The 21,524-nt window shown below is 46.2% G+C and overlaps 1 protein-coding gene across 3 annotated transcripts in view; it reads right to left on the bottom strand.

The window, feature by feature from the left end:
• The window catches only part of SNAP25 (synaptosome associated protein 25), a 66,171-nt gene extending 62,300 nt beyond the window's left edge, over positions 1-3,871 (bottom strand). Inside the window, exon 1 of one of the 3 annotated variants that reach the window (XM_005238598.4) lies at positions 3,727-3,871. The gene's annotated coding sequence lies outside the window, so the exon portion shown is untranslated. The remainder of the gene's footprint in view (positions 1-3,726) is intronic. The other 2 variants (XM_027788424.2, XM_005238597.4) reach the window with 2 other exon arrangements.
• Between the last annotated feature and the right edge of the window lie 17,653 nt (positions 3,872-21,524).

Raw genomic sequence — 21,524 nt, 5'->3', positions numbered from 1 at the left:
GTAGTCAAAAAAAGGATTGTAGGTGATGGTAGATGAGGTAAGTGATGAGGAAATAACAAATGAACACAATGAAAGATGTAAAGGCAAAGCTAAATTTCCTTTGGAAAAAACAGGCCAAGTGGTTCAAACACTCCCTCCAGGCCATTCAGATCCACTTTTGAGTGTCACAACATCAGCCACAGGGCCATCATAAAGCAGGAAAAATAAATGGAGCCTATGAAGTTGACTTTCTTTATGCTTGGTGGAAAGTCCTAGAAAATTTAGTGGGATATGGGGCAGCATATTGAAAACTAGGATCTGATGAGAGGAAGATTTTGCTGGTGGATATGTGTATCTAAGTATTTCTGGAGGGAGTAACAATAGGGTGATAGACAAGAACTAGGAGTATAACTTGTGCATTTTGGAGAAATGCTTGTTGCAATATAATGCAGCAAGCTAAATCTGCAAGGTCAATAGGGAAGAAAGCCAGAGTTTATTGAAGCTAAGGGCAAAGATATCATTTAAGGTTCAAAAATAATAAGGTAAAAAGAAACTATTTTTGATAACTGCTGGCCTTGGCAAACTATATCGAGCACTCCCAGAAGTAGATATGTAAGCCCTGGTGCCCGCTCCAAAGTCCAGCTTCCTAGAGGTAATTGTGATCTGCCTGAGATCTGCATTCTGCTGCAGCTTTCAAGCAACGCATTATTCTTCTCTCTGTTAGATGCTCTAAAATGCTTGAACAAGTCTATTGTTACAGCTTGCCTGGCACTCACCCAGCCCAAAGGTGACTGCATCGGTAATGGTGGATGAAACTTCATAGATAGAAAAATGCACTCTTTCCAATGAAGGCTGCAAAGTCAGTCTATATTTTTTGTGGTTTTACCTAGCTTATAACCCTAGAAATCTCTGAAATTTGTGTGTGTGTGTGTGTATAAATATGTACAGATGAAAGTACTGTGCTTATATTATAAAGAGTTGTGACACAGATTTAGGAAAAAATACAAGAAAAGGAGTAGTTGTGTGACAGCAAGCCGAGGCAAAGGTAAATCAGTTTCTTTTCCTAGGCTTCCCTACATTCCTGAAAGAAACCATTAACAAAGTGAGCGCTACACTGTGCCACATAGTTTCAATTTTTCCCCAAGGGTTGCTACATATGCAGAAGCTATAGCCTTGTGACACAGAGACATAAAAGTTTCTGAAATTGTTCATACTGACAAGAAAGTATGTTGTTTCATTACCTTGCTCAGTTAAAACAGTGCAAGCATTAGGTAGAGACCGTGCTTTATTTACCTTAGCACTTCAGTCTTGCTGTTTGTTGCCATACCTAAAGCATACAGAGACAAATGAAAAGCTTTCCGTTGACCTGAAAAGCAGCTCCCACCTCCAGTGCAATAAATCTGCAGATTGGAGCTGCGTCTCATTAGATGTATTTTGATGGTTCGGTACTGGCTGGATTCTGCAGTTCTTTCTTTCACTGCCCCCGTGAGTTCAGTGGTCACAGAGCCTGGTCCTGAATGCTCCTGGAAATGCCACGCTAATTTTGTAGTCCGTGGTAGAAAGAAAGTTAAACTATTTATTTGGGGGTTGCTATTTAGCTGCATGTTGTTTCATAACATGCTGAGTTTCTGCAACTCCTCCTGACTTCAGAGGCAGCCTCAAGCTCTTGCTTTTGCAAATCAGGCCTATTTGCACCTTTGGTTTTGTCACCTCTGTTGTCTTTCTGGCGCTGCTCCTAGGTATCAAACTCTTCAGTGGTCACCTCCTGGCTGACCCCTTCTGCACTATGCAGTAGCAATGGAAAACCACTGCTGCTTTTTCCTAGATTCCTGGCATCTTCGCTCATGATGCAGGGACATGCAGGGAGATGGGGACCTAGGGAAGAGTCGCTTCCCCAGCTATACCCACCCCGGGCACTCATCTCCCAGATGGCCCCATCCCTTCCCTTGCCACCCTCAGGGATGGCTGCGCCATGCCGTCCTCATGTTGCCACGGTTGATGGGAGAGCTGCTCCATGACCAGAGCTAGGACAGGGTGGGGGGTATGGGACAAGCATGTCCTTGCGGATGCTGCAGCCAGGACTGGCAGCAGCCAGGTATGGGTTGTGGGGCTGCTCTGCCACCCCCGGGCTGCACTGCAGACCAGCCCCTCTTCCCCCCCCCCCCTTCCCCCCCCTTTCAGCTGGGAATGAAACCAGCAGCAATTATTCAAACACGTAAATCTGGCAGATCCCGAGGCCCTGGTTTGACGCAGCTACGCAGCACAGTGTCTGGACGCACAGCCTGACCCCCCCTTCTCCCCTTGTTTATTTGCCCCGCAGAAAGCAGCGAAGTTCCTAACTTCTCCAGCAATGAGCCGCAGTGAGGGGGCTGGGGACACTGGGGTGCTGGGGAGCAGAAAGGACGGCTGGGGGGAGGACTGCCAGACCAGAGGAGCCGGGGCCCGCAGCGCGGTGCGGCTGGTGCCTGGCCGTGATGGGGCAGCACGTTACATAAGGCGGCGGGCTCTGCACCGCTCTGCAGCGCGGCCGCGGAGGGCGGGGGGGACGGACGGGACAGGGCCCAGCCCCCCCACCCCCCCGCGGCTTGGCAAGCCCCCAGCCCCCGGGCTCGCAGAGGCACCAGAGCCCGCGGCAAGTGCCGTGCGGAGGGGTGGGCGCCGAGGGCCCGGAGCGCGGAGATTCCACAGGCGGGGGAAGCCCCGGGGGGCTGCTGCTGACCCCCGCGGGCAGTGCCCGGCCCCGGAGGGACCCTGCCGGCTGGCTGTTATGTAACCCCCCGTTTCCCATGCAGAAATACCTCTCCACCTGCGAAAGGGCAGGGAGAGAGGCCGATGTGCTGAACGCCGATGAATTTCAGGAACTCAAGCTATTTGCCTTTCTTTCTTTTTTCTCTCCTTTTTTTTTTTTTTTTTTCCTTTTTTTTAAATTTCTCCCTCTTCGCACTCTGAGCTGCCGGGGGACCGCGTACAACCACAACTGTTTCTGCCTGAGGTCCTATCCCGGAACGAGTGAGCACCGCCGCTTTCCCATCGGGGACGGCGCTCCCCGTGTGCCATGGCCGGGTCTCGCCGGGGAGGGCAGCCCGGGGGGAGGCGCGGAGCCGCAGGGCGCTGCAGCACGCCCGCCTCCGCGGCGCGGCCAGCCTTGCGCGCTGCCGGCGGGGGGGCGCCGCGCCAGCCTCCGCGGCCGGTCAGGGGCCACTGCGGCCGGCGCTCTCCGCGGTGCCGACCCGCGGGGCGGAGGGGCCCGGTCGCTGTCCGCGGTGCTGACCCCCGCCTCCTTCCCGCCTCTGTCCGCGGTGCTGAAGCGCCGCCGCAGCCCGGCGCGGTGCGACGCGGGAAGGGCGCTGCAGTGCCCCGGGCGGCAGCAGCCCAGTCCGGCCGAGCCGGGCAGCGCGGTCGCGGGCCCTCCTTCCCGCTCCGGGGGGAATGGCGCTGGTTCCCCTTCTCCTCCGACCTCCCGCGGGCTTCCCTTCTCCTCCGGCCTCCTGCCACCCGCAAGCTAGCCTGGCACGGCGGAGAGGCAGAGCCCGACTCCCTCCCCTGACTCCAGCCGGCGACGAGGCTGGCGGAGAAATTACACCCCTTTTCCCTGTCTTCCTCCATCCCCGTAGCAGCCCAGAGGCTGGAGACAAAAAGCCGAACAGGTCCCTCTTTAAATATATATCCTTTTTTTGATTTCATTTTCGTAAATACCGTCCCCTCCCCCCTGCGCAGCCGGTGCCCTCGGTGGTGTCCCACCCTTACCTCTGCTTATGGAGCGCTACGCCGGGCCGCGGCTGCGGGGTCGGTGGGTCGGTGCCGCAGATGGGAGGCAAGGACAGCCGCTGCTGACCTCCCCGGGTCTCCTTCTTCAATGGATCGGGAGCCGTGCCCTCATCAAAGATGGCCGTCCGCTCCTACGTCAGCAGCTTTTAATAGCCCTCCCCGGCGGGAGGAGGGGGGGGGGGGGGGAGGCGGGAGCGGGAGGGGGGCAGAGCGGGCCGGGCGGGCTTGAGTCATCACCGCCGCCGCTGCACCGCTCCGCGCATCGCGCACCGCCGGCGAGGCGGCCCCACCGCCTCTCCGCAACCGCCCCTCTGCGGCCTCCCTGGGCGCGGAGCGGAGCGGTGCGGTGCGGAGCGCAGCACCCGCGGGCCGGGGCCGGGGCCGGGGGCTGAGCACGGCTGCTGGCGAACAGCCTGGGGAGGGGGGAAGGGGGCCTCCTGCAGCAGTGATTTCCTCCGCCAAAGGGGTGGTCCGAAGAGGGTATCCCTCTGAAGTCCCCGGTACTCCATATATGGCCAACCTACGTGGGCTTCTATTTTTATGTGTGAATTCTTCCTTCTCTCCTTCTTTTTATTTCTCAAAACATGCTGCCAGGGGTCTGGGTGTGTTGATCTGATTATTCCCCCTCTCCTCCCTCCCCTAAGTAAGAGCAGCCAAACACGAGCAAATCCACGGTTAAGGACATGTGTTGTAACTGATCATTTGAGGGACGGGTTCAAAAATGAGAGAGAGAAATTAAAAACAAACAAAAGCCTGGGCACGTACATGCATACACACAGCAGAGTGAGCACATCCCACTGCTGCCGAGGAAGAAAACGGTAACTCTGTTCCAGGAAAGAGCCTGGCTTATTTATAACGGATTAATTAAAATATTCATTCAGAGCGTACCTAATTTAGAGCAAATGGAGCTGTCTCCACTGTGATTTCTAATGGGGAGGAAATCCTTTCATTTCATACAAAATGTTGTATTTTTGTAAAATTTATCTCTTAATGGGAATTTTAATGAAGGATGGGGATTGCATCTGAAGTGCGACGCTCTTTCATAACCTCAGTCATCCCTTCCTTTTCATTCCACAAGCCTTCATGTGTTCATTTATGGAACCATCCAGACCTACAGACAAGTAGCAATGCCTCCCTCTTCGCTGTCTGAGCCTCTCCTGTGAGCAATAACTGAGCACTGGCTATGTTTAACTCTGACACCATGCATACAGGCTTTTCTAAATAGTCTGCGGACTGATGGAGTCAAAACACCAGTCCCATATTAGCAATAATTCTACCCTTATCCTATTTTTCCCCCCTTTTGACATGACAAGGAAAACCGGAAGAGAGGGAAGGCTATGCAGCTGAATTTTGGAGTGCGTTCATCTCGTGTTATGGTTGTATGGGGGTGGGGGAGGGAAGGGGAGGGGAGGGGAGGGAAGGGGGGGGGGGGGAAGGATAGAGAACTGCGGGTGATTCCTCCTCCCCTGCTCTGTAGTTCCCCACAGAAAAACGTGACTGTAGATCGTGCTTTGCAATTCTCACCCTCTCCTACGAAAATATGTCCTTCAGTCTCATTTGGAAGGAAGCAGTCAAAAGTTTGCTAAATATACAACAAAGGAATTCTCAGGCAAGAGGGGCTCCCTGCTGCATTAGAGTATCTAATGAGCTGTGCACATGAAAACCGCAGGGAAAGGGAGAACCTGTCAGGTTTAAGGGCTGTAAATACAGACTAACGGTGTAAGATTAACACTGTGCAGACACACACACACACACACACACACACACACACACAGGTGAGGGGTCTGGAACAGCAGTCTGATAATGAAACAGTTTTAGTGTCATAAATGGCAGTTTGGGAAAGCAAACCTTTTCTGGCCAGCTCATGCATGGGTTAATAGTACCCAGCACTTCAGTTAGGTATGCACTGCAGATGGCGAGAGGAATCCCAGAGTGAGTCTTGGTCTGAAATCCAGGCTGTCCGTGCACACGCATTGTGCTTTGCGAGTTCCTAGTGCACACAGAAAGTTAAAAAGAAATTTTCAGTCAGACAGCTTGTCTGATAGGTGGTTTTGAAATTAAGTATGGTTTTCAAAAGAGCAATACTAGTACTTGTTAATAATTCATATTAACAGTAGATAAGGAAAGGAAAAGAAGAATTATAAACTGTTGTTTTGACTAAGCCACTAGCACTGCAAAATGCTGGCTGGGTTTGGATTCAGCCCAGTAATGCCTTTGAGAAGAATTTCAGTCCATTGGATACCAGCAGGGATGAATTTGGCTCCTCGTATCAAAAGCTAGGGAGGAAAATGCAGTGGAGGCAAAGTAAAATGCAGCATAACTTAGGGAAAGAGGGATAAGGGATGGTAAAAGGGAGGGGGTGGGAGCAGGATAAAAGGTAGATTTCCAGTGAGAAAACTGGGTTCAATTTAAGATTCATTTTCAAGCTCTGCTGCAGCAGAAATCACATATTTTAATAAAACAACATAGGGCAGAATCATTAAATAAATCATGAACATTGCCTGTAAGGTTAGGAGGACCAACTACCTTTCCTACAGTTATTCTTAAAATGAACAACGGAAGGGATATATTCTGCGCTGTTCAGGAACGCGGATGCCTCTATCCCAGGAGTTGCAGAGGGGGGGCAGCCTTTTGCACCGCAGCACTAGGATTTCTGTCGCAATAAGTGCTAAGCAATTGTAGCTGATTCTCTAGCATCCTTTGAGGTGTTTTTTTGTGGGGGATTATTTTTTTTTTTAAAAAAAAAAAAAGCACATGGGGAATTTATTGACTCTATCTGATAGTATTTAAACACTCATTTCACACTGTGTACAGGAGAGCTGTGAGAAGTGAAGCCTAAAAATTAAGCAGGAGGAAAGAGAAAACCAGAATTTGGTCTAAGAATGATTCAGCTCCCTCCTAATCATTCCAGCAAATATTCAGTAAGATGAACAACCAGTACTTATGGACACAGCTCGTGAATTATGAGACAGGGAACATGCTTTCCTGTATGTGAGTGGCATGAGGTGGGTTCCCATGTTACTGGCCAGGAGCCGATGAAGGGCAGAGACTGCAGTATGTTAGTAGGGAGAAAACGACAGCCCTTGTTTTGTCCACAATTTGAGGTCTGATCGCGGGCAGTGGAAGCTTTCTGGCTGCTCACAGAATCACCTTCAGCCTCCAACACGCAAGCCTGTATGCTGCAAAGCTGGGCTGTGAGGCAGCTAAGCAAGCAAAACACCAAAGTGCTGAGCAGTGCCACTGGGTCCTGGATGTAATTCATGGGCTCTCCTGGAGTCAGTGATAACACAAAGACCACCTCAATACCTTCCACCTTCCTCAGACATTTTCTTTTTTCTTTTTCTCAGCAGAGAGGGAAATACCTCATTTATCCAAGTGCTGCTCATCTATGCCTGAAGTATGTGGCTGGGAGATAAATTGAACTAGGGCAGAAAGCAAAAAAGAGAGGAAAAATATACCTGCTTTGGCACTGAACATTTCACAGCCTCTCTGATTTCTGCATTTTCCCAGGCTTAGATGCCAAGGCTTGTCCCAGTCTGTTAAGGGCTCTGCAATCAGAACAATTTGAGGATCAAACCCTCTGTGCCAAACTCCTAATTATTTTGTGTCACTCACTGTTGTTTATGCAACTACTGAATTTTGACCATCAGTGGCACTTGCGTCTATGTGCTCTAGGCTGCTTCTAAGTAAATTTGGGGGAATATCTAGGCCTAAGTTTCATTTTCCCCCTGCATTTTCAGTATCTCTAGATACACAGTTAAGCTGTGGGCTTTTTTAAGGACCTGTCTGTGTTAGGGTGCTCCAATTCAAGCCAAGCCAAGATTCCCCTGAGGCTTACATTTAAAAATAGGGAGATTTAAAATACAATTTTAACATAAACCCTCAGAGATGAGTCGCCACCAATTTCCTGATTTCTCTCTTAGATGTGCAGAGCCAGATCCCCAAAGGTGTTTTGGTACCTGATTCCCAACTAGCTGCTTAAAGAGCAACTAGGACTTAAATACTCAGTGAATCTGGGTCTCCACTGCTGACCCCACCTCCCCCTGCCTTGGCTGGGTGCCCTCCCACAGCTCCACTGTCTGGTTTGACTGAATCATTTCCAGCAATGCCAGACTGTGAATATCTATTAACCGATGTGTAAAGGACAAGTAGTCACAACATAATCAAATCTCAAGGGTCTATTATCTGGCACAGAGGTGTGACTAGTCTGAGGTCTCCAGGAGCCTTGACAATGGGGGTTTTAGGCCAAGCTCAACTGCCATGAGAAGGTGGCTCTGCACAAATCCCACTAGCACAGAGAGAGTCACAAAGGTATTGGACATGGAGGAAGGAGGAAGAGGATCACTTGCTCTATGTTTTATGGAGGAAAGGAGATACAGACACGGGTGTGTCCATGTGCTTGTGTCAGAGACAGCAAGTAAGGGTTAAACTCCATTTTTCATGGAATAAACCATCATCAGATTTGAATTCTCCTCTTGCGCATGTAACCTTAACTAGGGAACCATTCAAACACTTGTCTAAAAGCTGAACGGAAGGACGGAAGACCCACAAAGCAGGATGCAGGCTGAACTGAGAGGTGTGAAAATCAAGCCATGGATAAAACTCCTTCTGGCTGCTGTGTAAACCTAAAGGTATCTAAAGGCATGAGGCATCTCTGATCTGAAAATACCCAGTGCTCCTCCAGCAGCATTTCTGGGCATTGCTGGCACTGGCTGAGTAAGGCCAGTTTCAGTAAAGCTGTTGTCAACTAGGCGTTATGTTCAAGCCTAGGAAAAGGAGGCAGATGCCAAGCCCTCGGAGCCCAGCTCAGACTGCCTCAGGCCATGGGTGCAGAAACAGACTCAAAATTCAGCTAGCTCCACTGCAACCAAGCAAGCAGCTGGAGCAGGGACCCCCAAACTCCTGCCAACCACAGCGAGTCAGTGCCTCGTTCACACACAGTGCTCCGCAAAGGAGCATCACAGGCATTTTTTGCCTGTAGAAACAGCAACAACAAAGATGTGGGATAACAGTTTGAAAAATCCATCTTCACATTTGTCATTTTAAGGCTTTTTTAGTGCCTCATCACTGTTTAATTTTACAGCGTACAGAGTAAAATTGCCCTTTGTTTGGTGCTGCAGTCTCCACTTGTTTCTTTTGCCTAACTTTTCTGTGAGCATGAAAACACAGTAGTGCACACCAATGTATTAGCACACAATGTAATATAATATATTTGTAGTTCCCCACAGAATTTTGGCCATATGCTCTGTTCAATCCCTAAGCTTTAAGTGAGTGCAAACAAACAAGCCAGTTTAATCCATGCTTAGAATGAGGTTATGCTTTTGGGGGATATTGCTAGTTTGCAGGAAACAAAGCTATTTACAACTGTGAGCAGACTTTTGGAACTGAGAAGTGCAATTCTCTCCGTTTGCAGGCTTTGAAACCAATGGAGCTGTGATGAGTTCAACAAGCTGGCTTATGATTTTTAATAACTCACCTGGAGATGAGGGTATGGCTAGTCCTTCCCTTATGGTTATAATTGCCACCCACATAATGCATGTATTTATTACACTGTTTCACCATTTTTAAATGGTGTGAAGTGGTACAGAAGTACTAACTTCATTCAAGTTGTGACTGATTATACCAAGTGAAGTAAATAGGATTTAAGGAAGAAAATAAAACCCTCGTGAATCCTGAAGCAAAAGACAAAAATGTAAAGCAAACTAGAACACCCCTTCTCCTCCCAGATGTTGGTTTCTGTCTAGAAGGTAGATACCTCTTAGGCTTCCCTGCAGAGTTATCAGTTCAGGGCCACCAGTTGTCACAGCAAATGGTGAAAGCCACAGCAGCTGACGATCTCCTGAAGATGCTGGCCCAAACCAGTATGAAGGCTAGAGCTGTCATGTCAGATCATGCCATCAGGTTGAGTGATTTCCTCTGACATTAACGTGTGTTGCCACGTGTGGTGTTGGTTCTTTTACAAGGAGAACGATGTACCATTTTCAGTGGTTCCCGCCCCCACCCGTGAGGGAGCCTCAACTAGCGCACACTGACTGAGCTCGTTTGGCATTGGTTTTTACCACCTGGCCCTGATTTGCTCCATCCCAACCAGGATGCCTTCTGCTGCTCTGTCCCTCCCTCATGCAGGTAAAAGGGCTGATGGGAGAGGTGTCCTCTTTTGCTGTGGAGCTTCCTCTGAACAAATTTTGTCCTGGAGGAATGAGTTTGTAGCACAAAGAAGTGCTGTAAGCACTGAGTTTGTTCTTCTCCCTTGCTGCTTCCTTTCCTAAGAGTGTGTGGGAAGGTGTTGACTGTTAGTAGGTCTAGTTCCTGCTCTTCCTTTAAACTGGGTCATCACAATTTACCCTCCTACCTTCTGTAAGGTTTTTTTTTTTTCCTTCTCTCTCCCCTTTGATATTATCCTTCTACAACTTTCCCTCTCCTCCTCTTCTTTCCCTTCCCCTTGTTTCCTCCTTACGCTAAACAGGGGGAAAGTGGGTCACTTCATAATTGCTCTTCTTTGTTTCAGAGAAACCCAGAGGCATAAAACAGAACAAACAGGTAAGTGTCACCAGTTCAGGGGAGCTTTAAAGATGTTTTCCTCTTGGCTGTCTCCTGGGCTTGCTTCACCTCCTCCTTTTCCTTTGCTTCCAAACCCCTGATGTAACAGCTAGTGCTGCTGTCTGATTGTGTAGTTAAAATTCAAGTTGAGACTAAGTGACTCGAGATGCTGTGAGTAACATTGTTGGATTTTTTTATCTCCTCTTAATATTTTTTAGTTCAATGGAATGCCAAAATTTTGCAAAGGGGATGGGTTGTATTTAGACATGCAAAGGAGGGAGTGAGTCAGTGTTGATGCAATAGTTTGCAATAATCTCAGGCACCCATAGAAATGATCCAAGAAAAGAAGGAAAAACTTCCTCGCTTATTAAGTCTTTATCTGAGCGCTGCTTGCTGCACAACAGGACTTTAGATCATCCTCTGTTAGACTAAACAACAACAAGAGATGTGCAGTCCAGCCAGGCACACAAGTGTGTGTTTTAAAATGGAGCACAGTCCCAGGGATTCTTTTGCCCCTGAGGCCTTGCTGTGTGAGGGCTATCTCAGCCATCATCTCTGCTTTCACTGAAAAACCTGATGTTAAACTGAGTCCCTCTCTGAGGAGAGAGTTGGAGCCTGACTCCAGGTGTAGTGTTAGAGGACCTCCAGGGTTATGCGATTCAAAAGCTGAGGGTGATGGCTTTGACAGATGGGCGTAACCTTGGGAGATGTCCTCGAGATCCAAGGTTTATGGATCTAGGGACTGTACTGCTCATCATAAGCTATTACTCCAGAACAATTAACTCTGTTATATATGTCAGACAGGTTGGTTTACTGTTCCTTATAGAGTCCACAAGTGTTTACTGCCCATCAGAACAAGCTGCTTATTGTACTTGCTCCATTGTGACTTTTGGTTAACTCCTCTTGCTCTAATTTTTACTGTTGTGCAAGAAATGGTTCTTTCGCCTTGGCAAATTCTCTTGCTATTTGCTGTGCAGAATGGTGGAAGAGACCAGGCTCTAGAAGAAGGGCAGGAACCTGGGTTTTGCTCCTAGCCTGGCTATTGAACAGCTGTACTCTTCTGGAAAAAGCTGTTTCCACCTTGAAAATTAGTGCTTTGGGCTGAGGTACACAAGTGAAAACCTCCCTCTGGGCACTGGCTGGCACAGTCCTCAACGGTGTCTTACAGAATATGCTGCATTGAGGTTGCTGCATGTTTCTCTTTCCCTATTTAAACTGCGGCTGAATCTGTCTCTGTCCCTGTTCCTGTTGCTTTCCCCCTGCCATTAAGGTGGTAAACATTTTGATTCTCACTTATTGTTTACTATATATCTGCCCAGTGGGACTTGATGCTGCCTCTGTAATTTACCTCTCCAAGGAGAGCCCGGAAAGCCAACAGGGCAACTGCGTGGAGAGGAGGATTCTGTTTGTTAGGTGAAGATGTAAGCTTGCTAATCCTTTTGGAGAGTCATTTCTGTCACTAAGGGCTCTTGGGCAAGCCTCATGTGTCTGTTTAATCTCTGCCCAAAAGGGGAGTACGTCAGACAGGGAACTCACTCAAGGGGAAATGGCAAGTGCTCTTCTGGGCCATGATGTCAACTTTTTGTCATGTGGATGTGCACCTGGACAGGGTGTCACCTTTCAGATGACTCAAAGGGGACCAGGTTTACTCTATAAAATAGAAGGACTGAGTTTTGAGGCAGACCAGCCAGATACTTAGCCAAAGGTGTTAACCCTTGTGTTCCTCAGCTTCCATATACATAGCAGTATGTTTAAATTACTTCTGGCAGTATTTCTCAGCCTGGTTTGAGGCAAAAAGGACTCTTATGCATCATCAGTCTAACAGGAAGACTATCTCTGTGAATTTATGGGTCAATGTCTTAATATATCTCTTAAATGGGAGTGAAAACTGCCCTGGAAACTTCCTGAGAGTTATTTCAATTTCCCTTCCTCCCTCCTAGTGTTCTGCAAATAATTGATTTTTTTTTTTTTTTTTTAATGGTGAAACTTGTTGAAAATTGCAAGTGAGGGAAGCTAATCTGTCAAGAACTCCCCAGCTTCTGAATATGGAATATTTTTCCTCTCCTCTCCTGAGAAACTAATAAACATTCAAAATATTTTAAGGAACCAGAGCTCAGCTCAGGAAAACCTCTACTTCTGTCAACCTAATTCTTGCCTCTAGTGTTTTAAGGAGTGTTCTTTGACCTGCTTGTTTCTAAAATATGCACAATACGGACTCCTCTTGAGTGATTAGTAAGCTTTGCTCTCACATGAGCTATATGAATAATACAAAGCTGAGTTTGAGGATGTCAGCTTACTCCCTCGCCTACGTTTTTCATGCAAGTACCAAACACTTGAATGTGATAGCACTTGACACCCTGCACTACTGCGAAGCCCAGTCCTGGCTTGGCAGGGGGTGTTAAAGGTCAGGCTTGGGTGTGTTAGCATACTGAGGAGAAAGCTTTCATGTTGCCTGATCGAGGTGTGTTCTTGCAGCGCAAGAAAACAAGAAGAAAGGACTGGAGAAAGAGAAGGCCTGATCCAAAATCCAATGGAGTTTTCCTGTGGACTTCAATGCAGGTCTGTAGACTGCTTTGGAGTGAGGGGTGATATGGGTTGCTATTGGATCACTTAAAAATAGTTCCTTAGAGATTGCTTCCTAAGCAGGAAAAATCCTCATTACTTGAAGACTGTCTGAGCAACCACCCACAAGTCAGACTGCAGTGCTTTCACTTGCCAAAAAAAAGACCCTTTATTAAGAGGAGCCTGCACAGACCACAAATGAACATGCCCAGGTGAACATGGTGCCTATCATGTGACCCCCTATTAAGCCCATTACAGCCCTTACCAGGCTCAGCTGCCTTCCCCAGCTCTTATCAGTGCCCACAGCAGTGCCACCTCTCTTGCTGTTGTCCTTGGAGCAGGCACGTGGCATTTCTGTCTCTGACTTGTGTCAAAAATGCTTGTGAAAGTGTCCAGAGACTTGAGCTTTCTCAGTCATCTCCCAACACCTTTCAAAAACAATGAGGTGGAGATAAAAGCTGACTAGAGAAATGATGTATTTTAATTATGTATTTGCCTTGTACTTTAGGGTTGCTACTACAGCTGAAGCAATGGCTCCTAAGCTATGGCTCATGAGTAATATTTTCCTCATGACCATGATGATCCAGGTAACAGGGAGATCAAAATAGGCCATTGCCCCTGGCACTTTTCTTATGGGCTTGAAAGATGCTGCAGGCTGGGGAATGCTCTGCTAGGAGCTAAGCTGTTACTTTGACTCTGCAGCTGAGTAGAGGAGATGAGGACTTCTCGTGTCCCTTAGGCAATGTGAGTCTTGGTGGAAGAAAAGGCCCAAGGTAAATGGACCTGATATCACCTCTATGGTAGCATGCTTAGCAAAGGGACAGTGGTCTTTTGCTGGTCAGCTAGGAAGTGAGAGGTGTAGTGTGGGCCTTTGGAGCACCTCCAAGGCACAGTGAACTGCAGAGCAGCTTCTTCCCCACACCTGACCTTATCATGATCTAGACTTATGGTTTTCTCTTTGACTTTTCCTGTATCTGAAGGATGTGGTTTAAGTCTTTGTGGTATGTCTGTCAACCAGTTATTTTTCTCCACTCTTAAAGGAAAGCCAGAAATGAAGGGTTTAATGTATAGGCTGACCCTTAGCTGCTGGGTGATAGACTGCCTCTCTGCTGCTGTCTGTGACTTGGCTGCTCAGCATAACAGGCTAAGGGTGCAATTTGGTGTGCAGGGCAGCGTTTCAAAAAGGCAGGAAGAGGCAAAGAATAGAGGATGGAAGAGAGCCCTAAAAAAGCAACTGTGAGCTGAAGCTGTGAGGCCTGTCTGACTCTAAAGAACAGCTAATGAGAGAAAAATTATTTTGGTCTTTGCAATGGCACAGTGGTTGGGGGTGAGGGATGTTGTCTGCTCAGGGGCTTAACCCTGGAGTACTAATGCTGCCTCCACTTCTCAGAACTGACTACATCAAGCCATCATGGGACTGTCACTCAGTACCTGACATGCTTCAGTCTTGTCCTTACTCCAAACTTTGTGAGTGCTTACTCATCAGGGGATCCAAAGTAGACACCAGATTCATTCCTGGGAGTGACTTATTCCTGTGGTATCAGCAGCCATGCAAAAAAGATAAAGATATGGTGAGGTTTATATTTGAATCTTGTTTGTAATAGTTCAAGGAGAACAGGAGACACTTCTGCCTGTCCCCATAGCAGATGAGACATTCAGCTGCGTAATGCCCAAAGTAATTTCTCTGCTTTTCTGCAAGAAGAGTCTGGATATGAAAATAGCATCGTTGCAGCTTGTCTTTCTCCCTTCTTACGCGGGGATGCTCCTCCTGCCTCTCCAGCCATGCCCCAACATGGTGCAGATCTCCTTGGGGCCAGCAGGACTGTGGCTGTTGTGCTGCAGCGGGGAGCTGAGCTGCTCTTGTTCCCAGTGGGCAGGAGCCTTCAAAGGCAGTGAGCCTTTGAGTATGAGAAGTCTGCAGGGAAGGCCCAGACGGAGTAGTTAAGCTCTTTCATTTGGTTTCTGAGTGTCTCCTTGTTCCTGTGAGTCACCTGGCACGTGGCCCTAGTGCCTTGCTATGTACATTGCTTTCTGTCTCAGCACCGGAGTCTCTCTGCAGAATGTACCCTTCAGTTGATCCAAGATCTGCACAAAAAAGGAGCAGGTTTGCAGAATCGATCATGCTAAGGCAGAAATAGCTTTGTGCTACAGCCAAGGTCCTTTCAAGGCAGGAATCATTCATTTGGGAGGTTTTAGCAGCACTGTGCTTGTTAGTAAACTCATCTGTTTGAATTCATTGGGAGTCCAGCCCCAAATACACAGTACTCAAAGAAATTAAAACTGATCCCTTTGGAGCACACTCTATTTGCTTTCTAGCTTTCAGCTATTTAAAAGCTCTGCTTCTAGCACTTACGCCTCCAGCCACAGGGGGTAGAAAATGGACTGAAGATTGCAACGGTACAGAGCTTGCCAGAGTAGGAGCTGCCCTACCAGTGTCAGGGGAGCTGGATCATATGCTAGGCTTTCTGCTTGATTAGCTTTGTGGGCTCCTCCCAGGAATTTTTTGGGCTTCTCAATTTCTTTCCCTATTCCCCACATAATTCTCTTTCCGGTAGGAGCCCGGACAGGACCCTGCATGGACAGGGCATCACTGCGGTGCCCTCTTGTGTTGGCACAGGGGTTACCCAAAAAGTCCCACTCTTAACTACTTTATTGCACAGGTCATCGCACAGCCTTGTTTATATTAAAAGCTGGAGAAACATCTTGGGTGTGAGCAAGGATATTGGAATTTGACTTTTTAAAGTGAGCTGCTTGGTGATATTGGCTGGTATTGTTGCGGGGTGTGGTGTGTGTCAAGGCTCTGTACAATTTGCTGGTTTTTATCTTCCTCAATAACAAACAGAAAACAGCATAGCATAGGCTGAAGGGAGAAGCAGCCTGTGTGTATTAATATCTGGCATGACATTTCCTTATAGAAAAGGAGATGCCTCTAGTTTACCTGTATGAAGAATTAGCACTGGCACTGTTTTCTTCCTGCATAGAGATTGGGACTGCTGCCATCCTATGCACCAGTCCCACTGCTTATTTGGCAGTAAGCTAGTGAAGCCTTGCCTGATACTGGGTATGAATCCACAGTAGGGAGGAATTCTCCCACACGCTGCCAGAGAACAGATTTATTGCCATATATCCACACAAGGTGCTGAATTCACCTAAGTATCTTCTAATGTTCTATTTTAATTGCTTATCTCAGCCAGCTAATAATAAATCACTGCTAAATTTGCAGTGGGGATTTAGGGGGTAGAGATTGAATGAGATTTTATTGATATTATTGCAAAAGGTCTTTTCTATCTTCTGGGTAAATGAATCCTATTCTTTTGGTTGTATTAAAAGATCTTTCAAAATCAATCTGCTATCAACTCTCTCTGCATACCCTGAGCAATCACTGTGCAGACTGCTGCATCCCTAGCCAGCAAAATGCTGCGTGCTGGCTGGAGCCCTCAGCTCCACCTGCCTGCACTAAAAATCAGAATACAGGGAAGAGCGAGAAGCTTCTAGCAGAGTATTCTTTTTGTTGCAAACCATCCCATAGAGCTAAACTGTAGTTTTGCAACAGCGAGTGCTTATGGGACAGCTTCTGAAGAGTAACAGAAAAACTGTATGTGAAGCAGTTATCCCTCTCTTTCAGTGCAGGTGCACTCAGCAGGCCATAATCTGAATCTTAAGAGTTACAGTTCAGCTAATGAGTTTTATAAGTTGATTATTTTTTTTTTTAACACTATAGAAATCCTATATTTTTCTTTTCTGGTATAGAGCACTTTCCAAGGGGGGTAGCACTGGGGCTTTTGGGAGGGTGGGTTGTATCAATTTTAATATAATGCTGCCATTCTAAATAATTAACAGGACGGTAGTGCCTAAAGCAAGATTAACATAGCTTCTCTTGTGCCGTATGCAAATATAATGACTGAGATACCATGTCCCCGTGAGTTTGTAGTCTACAATAGAAGAGACTGGCAAAAGGCAGTAGAATACAGCCATTTCTGATCTATGCTTTTCTGCTTTCAGTAGACATTCCCTGTATGCTGAGAACTCCAAGGCTGTACAAGGTAATGGCTATGATTTTTAACCCAAGAGACCTGGGAGGTACTTAAACTGATGTGCTTCAGGTCATAACCTCTCTCTGAGGAAAAAAATGTTTTCTGATCTTGATTTTTCTTTTTCTAGAGATAGTCTTGTAACTGACTAATTGGGGACATTATGGCAAGATACACCAGTTTACCTTGTCTGCTCATTACAGTTCCTACTTGGCTTATTTGGCTAGACTGCCGTCAGTGTGGTACACTTTCCTGTGCACGTATGCTGCTATATACAGACAGTATTGAGAGCATTCTGTGGTAGGAATGCTGGGTAGAGCAGTGTACTCATTGCATTGCTAAATGGCCATGCAAACATGAACCAGAAACTGGGCAGTCCACTGGGTAAAGATGCTTACCCAGTATTTTGTACGCTCCTAGCATCTCATTGCAAGCTGTATGTTCTATGCAAAATGCAACTGCACATAAGAATAAGATTTCAAATAGAAAAACCTCCTCATGTTAGAAATTAGTTCTAACCACTAGTTCGGACCACATGGTAAACACCCAAGGACTCCTTTGGAAAGTGGTCAGAAACACTGAGGATACTCCCAATGGCCATCGAACCTAAACCATCAGATTGAAGGAAGACTGAGCCAATGGCTGCAGTCCCCAAACCGTAGGAATGCCACTACTTTGCTGTAACAACTCTAAGGCGATCTGCAGGGTTGGTGACTTGGTCCAAGAGTCATTATCAATTTTTCTATTAACTTTGCTGTTACAGAAGACTGCTTACATGGATCATTGGGTTTTGGTACTCTGTAGATATGTATGTCCAAGTGAAGTATCAATATTTTATAATATTTATTTTAGATGAGGGAAAGGTAAGAAAGAATATCCAAACTCAGTGTGGTTTTTTTTATGTGGGAAAAGCCCATAGTCATAAAAGCATGAGCTTCACTCACAGTTCTTAAACTATTTGCAGGAACCTGCTTTGGCAGGACAAAGCATGTGATTCATTAATTAAACATTCTTTTCTAATCTTAAAACATTTTTTATTGTTAGGTCTGGAACTTTTCAAGAAAGACTACTTAGGTATCAGTAGTCAAACAATGTCAATGAAACCCTGAATTCTTAATGCTTATCAAGGCCAACAAAGTGAAAATTCTCTTTCTGATGTCTCCCTTCCTGGAGCAGTACATCGGGTCAAGATTGGGTTCAAAACTACTTTCATTCTCTGTGGAAGCTGTGAGGAGATGGAAGGAAGGAGATCATGATATTCCTGTCTGCTACATTAAGCTTTGCAGGTAAACCTGTCTACCTGTGAATTACCTTTTGTCATCTGAGAAATGGGGATTAGATTTTTCTTAATGGAAAGTCTTTGCTTTTGCCTTGCTGCACATCTTGGCTGGAAGATGAAATACCTGACCATTGTGTGGAAGTGAAATTCAGTGCTGTTTTAGGGAATCCATCTGTGTATGGCAAAGTTCCAAATTTTATTCTTCCAGAACTACTGGTTATGATACAGTAGTCACAACAATTATTTTGCCTATAATTTTTAAAAGGGCTGAGCTAGTTTCTCTGCTGTTCCGTTTCTGTTTTGTGCAGTGAAAAATGAGGGCTCTTCAGGATACCTGAAAATATTAGGCAAGGTAAAGCAAGGTGGAGAACAGAAGTGTGTCATACAAGGTGAAGTGTTAGGTCAAGTTTTGGGTGGGGAGAGCTAGTCATGTTTGTGACAAATATCTTGTTTGTCTGAGTATGAAGTGGCCTACTCAACTCAATAGTTAATTTTGTACAAGAAAATTCTGGGGTGAGGGGGAGAGGGAATAAGTGAAGTGGGAACACAAATTCATGTGCCCAGTCTTCATCAGAAGTCAAGCAAAAAAATGTCATTATATTGTGGAATCATATTCTGATCTAAAGAAAAAACACTGAGGATCCATGCATGGAGGGAAAGATTCTGGGGGATTGGGGAGTCCTCAGATATTACACCTCAAAGGTAGAGGCAGAGATCAGCTAGGGCAAATGGTTGTTAGCTTTGATCGGTGAAACAGTGGTACATTAAAATAAGTAAAACCATTGCTTTGTCCTCTAGGGGAAGGCAGTAACCCATGAAGGGGTGGGGGGTGTGTGTTCGCCATCACTAGCTGCTTATTTCGAGTGCAACCTGGGATTAACTTAAGCCTTCATCTTCCACCAGTTCAATGAACTTTTGAGACAGAGAGGCCAGTAAGAGTGGAGTTGACTGAGCTGTCCTACCACGCCACACAGTGATGGGAACTGTCCTTCTTGAGCAGAGGTTACAATGTACCCCTTGAAAAGGAGAAGTTGTAGGATAATGGTCTTGGATCACCTTGGTGGGAGGGCTGGAAGAATCAGGAGGATGTATTTGTGGTGATTTTACAGCTGCTTCTCTACTGTGAGACACAGTATGGTTAAAGAGCAAAATATTGCATAGCCTGGTACTTGTGGGTACTGCTGCTGTCTTTCCATGCAGAAGGCTTTGATGCATGGTGTTTGATAAGGACTATAGAATATTTCCCACAGTGCTTTAGTCAAGTGTGAGAGACAACAGTGATGGTTAAAGACCAGAGGTTGCTTGGTGGTTGGTTACTTGTTTTCAGGCTTAGTTTGCTCTTCCATGAGTCAAAACCAACTAGGAATATTAGATTGGAAATACCTTGATGAACACGCTGACTTCTTCATAAAATACCAGGGTGGTCTAATGAGAAATTATATCAACAGTAGGTAATAGGATTAAGATCCTAAGTGGAAATGAACCAAACAAAATCTTAACTTGCCCAACTATCCTTTCTTCACTTCCATGGCATAATTTATCTTATGGACAAAGTCCTGATGCATTATGTTTGCCATTTCTGGAGCACATGGTCCAAGAGTGGTTTGTTTGACTTGTGCTGAGGGAAGGGATCGACTTAAGTGCAACTTGTGCTGTAGCAGAATAGACTAACCAGCATCAAAACTCTGGTCAGAAGAAATAGGACTGTGTGTACAATGTGGCCCTGCTGTCGTTGTGACTTTGTTCAGAAGAAAGCACTTTTCAGAAGCCTGGTGAAAATAAATAATAAAAAGGACAATGAGGTCAAGAAAAACAAAATAATCTGTCCTGACATTTTCATCCAAGGATTGAAATATCACAAGAATCTGAAATCCACTGGGGGAAATGGGTCTGAAATGACAGGGGTGTGCAGGAGTTGTTCTGAAAACTGGAGGAAGACATAAAACCAAAAATAAAACAAAGCAAGGGAAGATGCTGCAGTAACTTAGCCCACTCTCTGTATTGCTTTTGTATAGGTGTGGGGGAGATGGCAGGCAGCAGCTGGCTGCTTCAGAAAGCCTATTTTTATTAAGTCTTGCAAGTATTCGGAGGAAAAGACAATAATTTCAAAAAGCTAAACCAGTCAATATTAGGTGAAAAACCTTTAAGATATCTTCTCCTGTTGGTGGAGGATGTATTTTTCCTCTTCCCTTGCACTTCCTACCCCAACAGGAAAGGACCCAAGTGCCTCTTCCTACAGCATCATTTTTCTGGAGTCCCCTTTAGTTCTCAGAGTACACAACAGGTTGCTGAGTCTCTCCCTTTCCCCTGGGAGAAGCCAATTAGAGATCTGACCCCTAATGAATTCTTAATTGCAGATTTCACTCAAGTATGAAGGGGACTGCTGTTGTTTAACCAGGAAAGGAAAAGCGCCAGTACTGGCACCAGCCTGCAATGTCAGTTCTTTGCGATGGTGACAGCTAGCTTTCCCAGGAAGAGTGGGCGACAGCAAGGCTTTTAATGAAGGGCAGGTGGCTGCTTGCTGTGTGCAAACCCAAATGCATTTGTTGGGCTGGCTACAGCAGACTACATGGGATGCTGCATGTCCATTTGTCTTCTGTCCTTTTCTTAAGGGCTCTGCAGCTCTTAGCTGTAATCCCACACCAGCTGTAGGACAGTGATGCAAAAGGAAAAAATGCTTCACGCTCTCCTTGTACTGGCAACAGGTTTGTAATAAAGATCTGCTGAAAATAGACTTTAAATGAGCTTTCAGGAAAACCTATTGACAGTTACTAACTGGTGTTGGGGCAGGATTACTGTTTAGCTTACTTTCTGGGGAAAATCCATCATGATAGCACCTCTTTCTGTGACCCCTATTTTTGGCAGTTTTCTGTTTGCTTATGTTTATCTCTGAACTGCTCTCAGTAGCAACAGAGGTGTCTTTGTGTTCCCTGTGGTTCAGTAGAGCAGATTGCACAGATTACTTCACTTGTAGAGTCTTCAAAAGCAGTATGGATCGAACAAGCCCATTGCTTTGTTCCCTCTTAGAGCAAGAGAAGTCCTTCTTTAATACTTCAGAAGATGTTCCAAAGCACACAGAGTATTGATGAAGGTTGGTATATAGACTGGGGAAAAGTTGCCTAGGAAGGGAGTAATCTGTCTCTTGAGGGAGGGATATGATGTTGGTTCCTTTGTCATTATGCTCTGCCGAGGTATCTTATCCTTGTTCTCAATCCATAAAGTGAGGAGAGTTCACTTCTTGCATCCATTTAGTATTTGGCCTCTCCCATATAGAGACAGGGAGGTGGCTAAGGCTTGTAATGAATGTTAGTGGTGTGAATGTCTTTCCTTTTGAGTATCTCCAGCTAATTTCATCAATTGCTGAA

This window comes from Falco peregrinus, chromosome 11 (assembly GCF_023634155.1).
Source record: "Falco peregrinus isolate bFalPer1 chromosome 11, bFalPer1.pri, whole genome shotgun sequence".
Taxonomy (NCBI): domain Eukaryota; kingdom Metazoa; phylum Chordata; class Aves; order Falconiformes; family Falconidae; genus Falco; species Falco peregrinus.
The sequence above is the reverse complement of the archived record's forward strand: the minus strand, read 5'-3'. Positions and strand labels throughout refer to the sequence as shown.